The sequence below is a fragment of the Herpailurus yagouaroundi genome, unplaced genomic scaffold (genome assembly GCF_014898765.1).
Source record: "Herpailurus yagouaroundi ecotype Mexico unplaced genomic scaffold, PumYag 195, whole genome shotgun sequence".
Lineage (NCBI taxonomy): Eukaryota > Metazoa > Chordata > Mammalia > Carnivora > Felidae > Herpailurus > Herpailurus yagouaroundi.
This window is the reverse complement of record NW_024412426.1, coordinates 772,507-782,954: the sequence shown is the minus strand read 5'-3', so window position 1 is coordinate 782,954 and position 10,448 is coordinate 772,507. Positions and strand designations below refer to the sequence as shown.

The following is a 10,448-nucleotide window of genomic DNA, read 5'->3' as shown; positions in this document are numbered from 1 at the left end:
GATGAGGCTATAAATGTGGGGCCAGAGTTGAGCCATAGGCTCTGGCGGTGCTCCTTCTCTGCCCTCTCCTTCATCAGCTTCTCCCCTGAATATGTGTTGGGCATATGTTTTGAAAATTTTAGATTGAAGACGGGCTAAATCATGAGTCTTCCCTATATGCCCGCAGGTCCCTGTCCCGCACTGTCCCCGTGACTGTGGCTGGAAACTCAAATGGGTCACACTCTGACCCCATACTCTTTCCCCTATGTCTGCTTACCTCTGCCTTGTCGGGGAGCATTCTTCACCTTGGATTCTAGAATGCTGAGGAATAATTAGAAAGATCTTGTCACCCTTCTGTTGAACACAAGTCACTTTCCTCTGGTTCCCCGAGCGCTGTCTTCTCACCAGGTCATCCTGAAACAAAAATGGAAACGTGGAAATTCCATGTTTCAGACAGTAACAGTGGACGTTTTCCTAAGGACTGAAAAGTATCCTACAAGCTACAAGTAGCCTATGGCTACTTCTATGGCTTTTCCACATCTTATGATGAGGTATGTTTAATATCTGTATTGTTTCTCTTTTCCCTAATTTCACCGCACTCATCATGTCTCTGGCTACTGTTCTTTTTCTCCCGTACAACGATTTTCACTTCTTTCCATTCAGTCCCCAGCTCAGTGTGTTCTTCCACCCCAACAAAGTTTCAAAAGCACAACGTTTCAAAATCCGTGAACACCTTTGATGCTTTATTTTCCACCAATTCTCTTTAGCCTTTGACATCATTAACTATGTCCTCATTTTCTGAGCACTTGTGGAAGGAGAAAATAAAACTTAGGGTAATAGAATGCTAGGGCAAAAGGGCTCCTAGAGGCCATAGACCAAACCGCTCAGTTTGCAGGGGAAGAAGTGAGTAACTTGCCAGAAATCATGGCTCCAGATGGTGGAAGCGTTCCAGTCCCGACTCCAGTACTCTGGTACTCCAGTACCAGTAGCATCTGGTCTTTCAGGTTGCAGCTTCTGCTATTCCAACATGGTCTCCTATCCAAACATTATACAGGTCTGACTCCGGCCAACTCCATGATTGGCTGGGCCGGAGTACGTTCAAGGTGATCTATCCTTTCTGTCATTTTACTCTCCTCTGCCTCCCCGGGGGCCTCTACCCCTCAGGCTGGCCTTTTGCTGATCATGACACCAGAGAATCAATACCAAGAGGAGAAGCAGATTGAAAGTGCCAGGAAGAATCCTTGAAAATGCCACGGTGCATTGATAAAGGTAAACTGATTAGAACTTTGCAGAGTTGAAGACCTTTGGACCTTTATTCTGCAGAGCAAAACAGTGGCTGTGCTGTAAAGGGAGGTGCATGTGGGGGTATCTCCTACTTAAGCTGTGCACTACCATTTGCCCAGATACCCCGGCCAACTTCCTGTCTGCTTCTAATAAGTATCGTGGGTCCTTGCACGTAGAAAGGCACACAGTAAAGGTCAAAAGACAAGACTTTTAGAATGAATAGGAAGGAAGGAAGGGAGAGGAAAAGAAGTGTCAGCTCAAGTAATCCCCACAGGTATGGCTGCTGCAGGGGTGAGGCATTCAATTCAGGGAAAACTCCCGCTCCTCATGAACAACAACTAAGAGTCCTGGACTCCAGCTTCTACATGTAAAGCTGCTTCTTCGTCCTGAGCCTTTGGGAGGACTCCTCATACTGATGGAAAACTGGGAGGAATCCATCATATCACATACAGTGCCCCATGAGATTTAATTCCTATAATAAGCAGCTCACTGCTCACGCCATGGCTGTCTCTCTCTCTCTCAAAAATAAAGACACACTGAAAAAAAAAAAAAGAATTTCTACAAAAGGGGGCATCTGGTTGGCTCAGTTGGTTGAGCGAACAATTTTGGTTCAGGTTGTGACCTCGCAGCTCCTGGGTTCTAGCCCCACGATGGGCTCTCTGCTGACAGCTCAGAGCCTAGAGCCTGGAGCCTGCTTCGGATTCTGTGTCTCCCCCTCCCTCTCTCTGCTCCTCCCCTGCTCACTTTGTCTCTCCCTCTCAAAAATAAATAAGCATTAAAAAAAGAATAATAGGGGCGCCTGGGTGGCGCAGTCGGTTAAGCATCTGGCTTCAGCCAGGTCACGATCTCGCGGTCCGCGAGTTCGAGCCCCGCATCGGGCTCTGGGCTGATGGCTCAGAGCCTGGAGCCTGTTTCCGATTCTGTGTCTCCCTCTCTCTCTGTCCCTCCCCCGTTCATGCTCTGTCTCTCTCTGTCCCAAAAAAATAAATAAAAAAACGTTAAAAAAAAAAAAAAAGAATAATAAATAGCCCAAAGCTCTGGCAGGGCACAGATATAACAGAGTCAAAAGACATATCTTTGTTTCTATAAACCCCTACAGTGCCCTCAGAACTTGAAAGGAGAAACCGTGTTGAAGGGTGTTCCCTTTTTTTCTAACTCGCCAATCTTTGACTAATGGACTTTAAATATCATAACAGCCTAATCCCTGTTGTCCTTAAACTTTTTATTTCTTTTTGATTTCATTCTTATAGGGCAGCCGAAAGCTAGATTTTCTTTATTAAATTGAAGGGCAGAAAGCAATGGGAAAATGTTTTGCTAGATGTAAAACACCCTACGAATGTTAGTCATTAATATTGTCATTTATTAACTAATGCAGATTCTCATTAGGAAGAGTTTGGTGAGTCTGTCTCCCACTTAGCCACTCTCGGCATCATGTGCTGTTAGTTTATGATGTGGAATAAGCTGGGAAGCGAGAGGAAGAAATAAACCTTCCATATGCCACATGCTATCAGATTTAAAAAAAAAAAAAAAGGATCTCTATTTAAAGATTTCTTCATTCAGCAAATATTTATCTATTTTTTAAAGTGTATTTATTTATTTTGAGAGAGGGAGAGAGAGAATGCAAATGGGGGCAGGGCAGAGAGAGAGGGAGGGAGAGAGACAGAATCCCAAGCAGGCTCCATACTGAGCCAGAGTCGGACGCTTAACTGACTGAGCCGCCCAGGCATCCCAGCAAACATTTATTGAATAGCTATTTCTGGAAGCAACACAGAGGTGAGTTAACTAGTCTACCTTCAAAGACCTTAGTGCATTCGAAGAAGAAGACATTTTTAAAAAAAATTAAACAACAAATTTGTCGTAAAAAAAAAAATTGTGTTCAGTGCAATGAAGGAAAAGAGCAGGTGCCGGGGAGAATGTGTAACAGGAGGCCCTAGTTACACAGGGAGGGAGGTTCAAGGACGAGTAGAGTGCCTAGCGCTAGAGCATGCGCTAGATTGATATTTATTGAGTGAATGGACAAGCAGTAAATGAATTAATTAAGGGTCTCTCTGCATAAGTGATATTTAAGCTGGGAACTGAAAGTAGCATAGGAAGGAGCCAAGAAAAGAGCTTGGGACTTTTAAAGAACGGAAAAAAAAAAAACCAGGAAGATGATGAGCCGGGAAGGTGATGTGAAGGACAGAGGCAGGGCGATGGTGGATCACACAGAGCTCCGCGGGCCACTGGCAGGATTTTGTTTTCTCTTGTTGGCATGGCTGGCCCGTGAAGCTTTCTCCCAGGAGTTAGCCTAATCTGATTCGATCTCTCAAAGGATCGCTCTGGCTGTTGCTTGAAGAATGAAGGGAGGGTTGGGACCTAGGGGCCCACGTTCGGAGACCACTTAACCAGCTGTTGTAGGAGTCTCGACTAATGACCCCGGTGGCGTGGCCCAGCGTGGAGGCAGGGTCGATGGAAATGAGCAGACAGACTCATGAGGTCCGTTGAATTTAGACTTAAGAGACCTTCGATAATTGCTCGGGAGGTGATGGAGCGATCAGGCTGCCTGGAGAATTCTGGCTGGGGGCGACTGAGTGGATGAACTGGTGGGGAACACTGAAGTGGTTTGGGGTGGGTGGTGGTCATAATTTCAACGTGAGAAGAAAGGAAACATCGCGGTTAGATGAGAGCAGCATGTTGGGTCCAGGGAGTGAGATGGGCGAGCACTACTGTGCTCACCTCCTTTTTCCTCTGCGATCGGTGTTTCTCAATACGTCTTTCTAAATTTTTTTTTTTCAACGTTTATTTATTTTTGGGACAGACAGAGACAGAGCATGAACGGGGGAGAGGCAGAGAGAGAGGGAGACACAGAATCGGAAACAGGCTCCAGGCTCTGAGCCATCAGCCCAGAGCCTGACGCGGGGCTCGAACTCACGGAGCGCGAGATCGTGACCTGGCTGAAGTCGGACGCTTAACCGACTGCGCCACCCAGGCGCCCCTCTCAATACGTCTTTCAAAAGCACCCGTGTGGAATGCAGTTCTACCAGCTCTGACTGGACAGTGCAGCACGGCACATGTCTCTCCTCTGGGATCAAGGACACCTGAAAGGAGGAAGCACTCTTTTCATGTGCAGGGGTTTCGAGACTCCCCCGAAGGCCTGCGCTGTGAAATTCACTAAGCTAGGATCGGTTGTTAGCTCTTCCTTAAGCTGACCTTACTATCTCTGCACGGCATCCTCCTTTCCACGATTCTTTCACTTCTCATAACGTTTCAGAGACCCTCTGGATTAGGTGACAATGGTCATTTTTTTTTAAGTGTGTTAAAATACACATAACGTCCAATTAACCATTTTAACCATTGTCAAATGTACATACAGCTCAATACAGCTAGAGTCAAGGGCATTCACTGTGGCACAACCGTCACCAGGGTCTGTCCCCTGAACACTTTCCGTCTTGCAACACAGAATCTCTGTCCCCGTTAAACAATAGCTCCCCATCCCCGTCCCCCACCCCCACACTAATAGCGTTTTTTCACTTAGCTGTAACAATTTTAATCGCCCTGCAAAGGGAGATCTCCTGTCTTGGCTGGGATAGATTAGGTCATAGGCAGAGGAGTGGCGAACCAGCCAGCTAGGGCTTTGTCCTGGATGAGCATCAGAAGTTCCTGAATATGCCAGGTGGAAAAGAACAATGGAACTCCAAATGGGAACCAAAACGAGGAGGAGTCAGAGCCCACCATCAGGGGGCGACTTTCTGTGCCTTCCCAGGGAAAGCTTCGGCATTGCTGTGTTTTCCTGTGACCAGCTTTATCGAGATACAATTCACATACCATACAATTCACCGGTTTAAATTGTACAATTCGATGGTTTCGGTGTATTTACGGAGTTTGCAGCCGCCACGCCCCGTCAATTTGGGGACACTTTTATCACCCCCAGAAAGAAACCCTAAACCTATGAGCAGTCACACCCGACCCTCCCATCACCCACAGCCTGACTGCCTGGCCGGAGGCAACTATTAGGCTACTCTCTTTTTTTATGAACTTCATGATTTGCCTGTTCGGGACACTTCGTGTCAAGGGAAGCCCACAATATGTGGCCTTTTATGACAGGCATTTTGTTTTAACAGAGGAACGCATTGCTCTTTGGCGAGCATTTCCCTTAGTAAGCGGTGGAAAACAATAGCCCTGACCCCACATCACAGCCAGGCGAGCTGGCAGAATCGCAGTGTTGAAGGGGCTGACTGAAACGCCCCCTCCCTTGGGGTCCCCCGGGGCAGAGGATCAGGGTTTCCAAGCTCCCTATCTCATCATCCTGTCAAAAAGCATAAATGCCATCCCTTCTGTCCCCGGGGGAGTCCCTGGAGCTCAACGCTCCAGGTGATGGGAAAGCCTCGGGCCTCCAAGCATTTCAGGTCCCAATTCTCTGCCCTTTATCAGTGGAGGTTATCCTGGAGGGAAGAGAGACTCAGGATGACGCCGTGAAACAGGCCTTCCAGCAGGGCCAAGGGACCAAACGGCCCCCCCGGACCACCAAAACACGGGAACCACCAGGAAGATTCTGCCCTAAAAATATTCTTGGGCTGGCACAGGAATTCCTCGGATAGCAATTTCTTTCTTTGGGTAAATCATAAACTCGCCCTCCACGTGTTTAGCGCTTCAGTTTACCAAGCACTTGGGTACATATTGCCTTTGCAATATCTTTCATTCTATTAGTTTTGATAGAGCACTATCCATCTGTTTCCTTGTAACGAGATTGTTGAAGACGAGGGGCTTGGCCTCATTGGCGCTCCCAGAACACTTTCCGCTTGCCTCCATTACAGCACTTAGCACCTTTTATTATAGCTATTTGTTTACACAGTTTACTTGCCCCGTTGGGCTGTGAGCTACCACAGAGTGGAAGCTTCCAGACCCGGCACACTGCAGGACACATAGTGGGCGGACAGTAACAAATGGCGGTGCTCCCAGCCCCTCTCACGGGAAGAAACCCAGGCCTTACGCCTGTAAAGACATCAAGGGATTGACCGAAGAACTTGTTAGCTTCGGACTCAGGGCTTTCCGCTTTGCAGAAGTGCTTATAACGGGCCTATGTTTCCAATTTACAAAGGGCATTCACATACATTGTCTCAAGTGACCTTCATAATAGCCTTGTAACAGAGGTACACCATCTTGGAGCGTTAACAAATAAGGAAACGGTCTCGGGGATGTCAGGCAATTTACTGGGCAAACCAGCCTGAAGCGAGGGCTTGGCAGAACTGGATTTAAATGCTAGTTCCGTCCCTTCTTGCTGGTGATTCAACCGAGACGTGGTGACTTCATGTCTAAAATGGGAATTGTAAACCCTGCCTTGTTGAAGTTTCTGAGATTTATAGATAATGTAAATACATCGCTTGGCTTATAGTGAGCCCTGAATGAATGGCGACTACTATTGTGGCTAGTTGGAAGTTGGAAGCTAAAAGTTACAGCTGCATTTTTTAAAGCAGCCCTCTGGGGGTGCAGTACCTTCTTTTAAGGTAGAAATACCCAGGGATGGGTAACAGTTTAAGACTGGAGCATCAGAGCAGAAGGTATGAGTCCAGTATTGGGGAGACGATACCGGTGTTACAGAAGGGAATCTTGGAGCTGCAGGGGGACAAAGGTAAACGTTACTGACCTCACCACTCTCTTTTCAACGTAGTTTTAGGGCGCAGGGAGCGGGGAGGCGGGCCAGCTAGAGTACCCTGACGCTGTACTGCACAGCCTGCGACCCCCTATAAATCCTTTAGGAGAGCGACCTCGAACCTTGACACATGGCCTCGGCCATCGTCGTGCCCCAACGCCTTCCTTTCTCTGTTCCCCTCTGTTCCTCGGGGGGAGAATGTTTGGCAAATTCCCACACTCCCTGGAGGCCGGGTGAGCGGCTTTCCAGATTGGTTATGAATCAGAGAAGCATGTGCATTTGTTTGACTTTGATGTGTCAACACTTGTCTGCATATGTCTCCTTTTGCAATGTTTGGAAAGCGAGGGTCTAGAAGATGAAGTGTTACCTCTTGCCTTGGCCACACTTGGATTGAATAGCCTAGTCACTCTGAATTCATTTGGTGTTTATGGGAATATCATATGTAGTTCTGTCGACATTCCCTAACCATTATAATGCAGTTACCGTAGATAATGCTCTCCTAGTGCAATATGTTATCGCCATTTTAACAACCTGACATACGATCGGCTCCTATTATCACTTAAATGAATCCATTAAGCAGCTAGAGGCTTCCAGGAGTCGGATATGAGAGCGTCAAATGGGCAAACCTGTGCCACTTCCAACAGGGCCGAGCTCATCAGCTGGAGGAAAGACTCGTTCCACCCGAGGGTCACCCAGCCAGCTCGCCCAAGGACTTGGGAAACCATGCCCTTCAGAAGCTGAGTTAGTCCCCAGGCCCCGAGCTAGGAGAGAAACTCGCACCTTATTACACCCTTCTTTAATGTACAAAAGAAATGTTGGTGCCTAACAGCAAGGCAATGAGATGTAATCAAATTCACAATTCTGACTACAGAGCTGAGTAGTTTAGGTCTGAGGGAGGCAGCAAATTATACGGAGACATGAAATTGTGCCTGAAATTACCACTTGCCTGCGGGGTTTGATTTGAAGGATAATAATAGTGTCGACTAACATTTGTAAAATGTATGAGGTTTACAAACCCTTATCACATACGCTGTGGTTTATTTGCTCCTCAAAAGCACCCAATCATGTAAAAACTGTTATCCCCATTTTACAGATGAGGAAAGGGAGCGTCAAGGATTATATGAGGAGTATGACCCTCAAGTATTATATGACCCTCAAGTCAGCGTCACAGGATTATATGAGGAGTAAACAAAATAACGGATGTAAAATGTGCTTCGGTAAGCACTCTCCATACGTTCTCTTATGCTGAGATAGTCCTCAATGGAAAGGGTCCTCCATCCAAAATTCTCTCTCCGTCTACCCTGAACTTGATCCCAAACCCCCACCATTCAGTCAACGGTCCGATTGGTATTGGATCCCTGTGACAGGTGCATCATAGGAGTCTGGCACCTTGAGTCCGTTTTTATAAACTGACCAGTGGTGGGAAGAGCCAGGAACTCGGGGACCAAAAGTATTTGATATAATTAAAAAATTAAATGTCACGATGAATGGAGTTTCGGTTACTATGATGAACCACCAAATTAATTTTACAGGAAGTGCCCCTTAGACCACAAAACGGTGAGAAATCCCAGCACTCTAAGAGGTTTGGGTCAGGAGAGAGTCTGAATTTCAAAATTAAACAAGGGAGGGGCGCCTGGGTGGCTCAGTTGGTTGAGCGTCCAACTTCGGCTCAGGTCATGATCTCACGGTCTGTGAGTTCTAGCCCCGCGTTGGGCTCTGTGCTGACGGCTTGGAGCCTGGAGCCTGCTTCTGATTCTGTGTCTCCCTCTCTCTCTCTGCCCCTCCCCTGCTCATGCTCTCTCTCTCTCTCTCTCTCTCTCTCTCTCTCTCTGTCAAAAATAAATAAACATTAAAAAAATAAAATTAAACAAGGGAAAGTCTGTCCTCAGTGGGGATAGCATAGACTTTTTTTTTTGAAAGACCATTTTTTAGAAAAGTTTGAGGTCCCCAGCAAAACGGGGGGGCCGGTTCATATTTTCCCCCTTACCCCCTCCCCCCCCCCCCCCCAACACACACACAGCATGGACTTTAAGTGCCAGCTTCCAGGACTCAGGGTAAGATAGAGCATGAAGCTCTCATGGGTAAGAAGGGAGGAAGAGAAGAAGGAACCCAAAGACACAGAGGTGGTTCTGCCTGGCCAAAGCCTAGAGCAGATAATCCCAGGACAGGGGAGCCATAAAGCCCAGAGGAGAGTGGGGCTCCTGGGGGAGCAGGGACCCACTCTCTGTACACTGTGTAAGCCTTCCCGATGCCAGCTGGGGCTCCAGCCTCCTCAAAGCTTTGGGTGATTGTGCCTCGAACCATTCAGTTCCAAGGTTGAATGCCTCCCTCTAGCCCTCTGCATTCTGGGCAGCCATTCTTGGTTTTGTCTCTTGCTTGGAGTTCAATATCATCCTATTCACTTGTTTTTTTCTTTTCTTTTCTTTTCTTTTCTTTTCTTTTCTTTTTTTTTTTTTTACTTTCTTTGAGGATCTGTGGGATCATACAGGGGGTGGAGGTGGGGTCACGGTTCAGAGTGGTTCCTGCTGTACTTTCTCTCCTTATCTCATCGCTGAACCCCTCATGCCCTTTACCCCACTGCCCTTAGAAACTCACGGGTGCCTTGGGTGGCTCAGTCAGTTAAGTGTGCAACTCTTGATTTTAGCTCAGGTCATGATCTCATGGTCCTGAGATCGAGCCCTGAGTTGGGCTCCATGCTGACAGTGTGGAACTTGCTTAGGATTCTTTCTCTCCCCCTCTCTCTCTCTCTGCCCTTCTCCTGCTCTCTATCTCTCAAAAGAAAGAAAGAAAGAAAGAAAGAAAGAAAGAAAGAAAGAAAGAAGAAAGAAAAGGAAAGGAAAGGAAAGGAAAAGAAAGGAAAGGAAAGGAAAAAAAAAGAAACACGGAATCAATGTGTGACCCCTCCCACAGCACACAGACCCCTCTGCTTCCCTCCTGGGACCAGCCCTGTCAAGTCAGTTTCCCTTTTGTAGCCCTGAACTAACTGTTCCCAACCTTGGCCGCCCCTGTCTTGGGGAATCCTGGTGGATTTATATTCTCCATCTCATTTCGGCCATTTTTATGTGCTTTTTAATTTTCCTTCTGTAACTCTGTATTTCTTGCAGGGCCAGAGGGGAGAAAAGACGATGGTCAAAGGAAGTTAAAGGGCACTGCAGCAAACTATATCTATTTCACAATCGTGTCCTGACACTAATAAGCTATAAATGGCATTCACCTGCAGACAAATAAACGGGCGACTCTAGTCACACTGCCTTAGCTTCCAGGGGAAACAATACGCAAAATACCTAAGCATCTAGGCAGAAAGGAGCTGGCCAGCCATAGGACCCTGCAGGTCCTGGGGTGCAAGCTCTCCCTCCAGACGCTTCCATGCTATGTTCATTTTACAGCACGTCTGAATGAAGGAGTACGGGGGCATGAGCAGAGGAAAGCAAATTCAGTGCCCAGCCCTGGATTTGGTGGAGATGGAGGGAGGTGCAGTGGTGACCCCTGACAAAGGGGGAACCTCTTGTGCAAAGGGAACATTCCCTGCCCAGGGGAGCAGGTCTATCACAAAGAA

At 47.3% G+C, this 10,448-nt stretch overlaps 1 long non-coding RNA gene across 2 annotated transcripts; it reads left to right on the top strand.

Annotated features, from left to right (window-relative positions):
- The first annotated feature begins 278 nt into the window (after window positions 1-278).
- Window positions 279-10,142, top strand: LOC121011678 (uncharacterized). Of its 2 annotated transcripts, XR_005781688.1 has the most exons (4): window positions 279-530; window positions 1,144-1,248; window positions 3,575-3,738; window positions 9,997-10,142. It is a non-coding gene; the product is annotated as an uncharacterized LOC121011678 (long non-coding RNA). The 2 variants fall into 2 exon arrangements; XR_005781689.1 differs by lacking the exons at window positions 1,144-1,248; window positions 3,575-3,738 and having other exon boundaries at window positions 308-530.
- Window positions 10,143-10,448: the final 306 nt, after the last annotated feature.